Source organism: Monosiga brevicollis, genomic scaffold, assembly GCF_000002865.3.
Source record: "Monosiga brevicollis MX1 MONBRscaffold_34 genomic scaffold, whole genome shotgun sequence".
Taxonomy (NCBI): Eukaryota; class Choanoflagellata; order Craspedida; family Salpingoecidae; genus Monosiga; species Monosiga brevicollis.
In genome coordinates, this window is record NW_001865071.1 from 440,335 (window position 1) to 440,705 (window position 371).

The window sequence follows — 371 nt, forward strand, 5'->3', positions numbered from 1 at the left end:
GCTTCAAAATATCAAGAGTGGTTGCAGAACAGTCAAGAGATGGACAACGAAAGCACCCTGCGATTTGCTTGTCAGGTCAGCAACTGTTGCCACTCCTTGCCTGAAGACGCATGCTGTGCCGTCGTTCGAGCCAATCTCATCAAATATTTTTGCATGGTCCCTCACAGACTGGGAGCAGCTCAGGAGCCGTTGTGCGCAAGCTGCGAGGGCCTGTCGATCTGTTTTTTTCTGACATCTTGGCGTGAACCACGTTGTCAGACAAAATCTGCAACCCCGCTCTTTGCGGCCCGCGTTTTGGCGGCGCCCTCGCTCCCACCGTGTCCGCTCGCTTGCTCGCTAGCTTGCCCCGCGGACATGGCCACTGAGTCCGG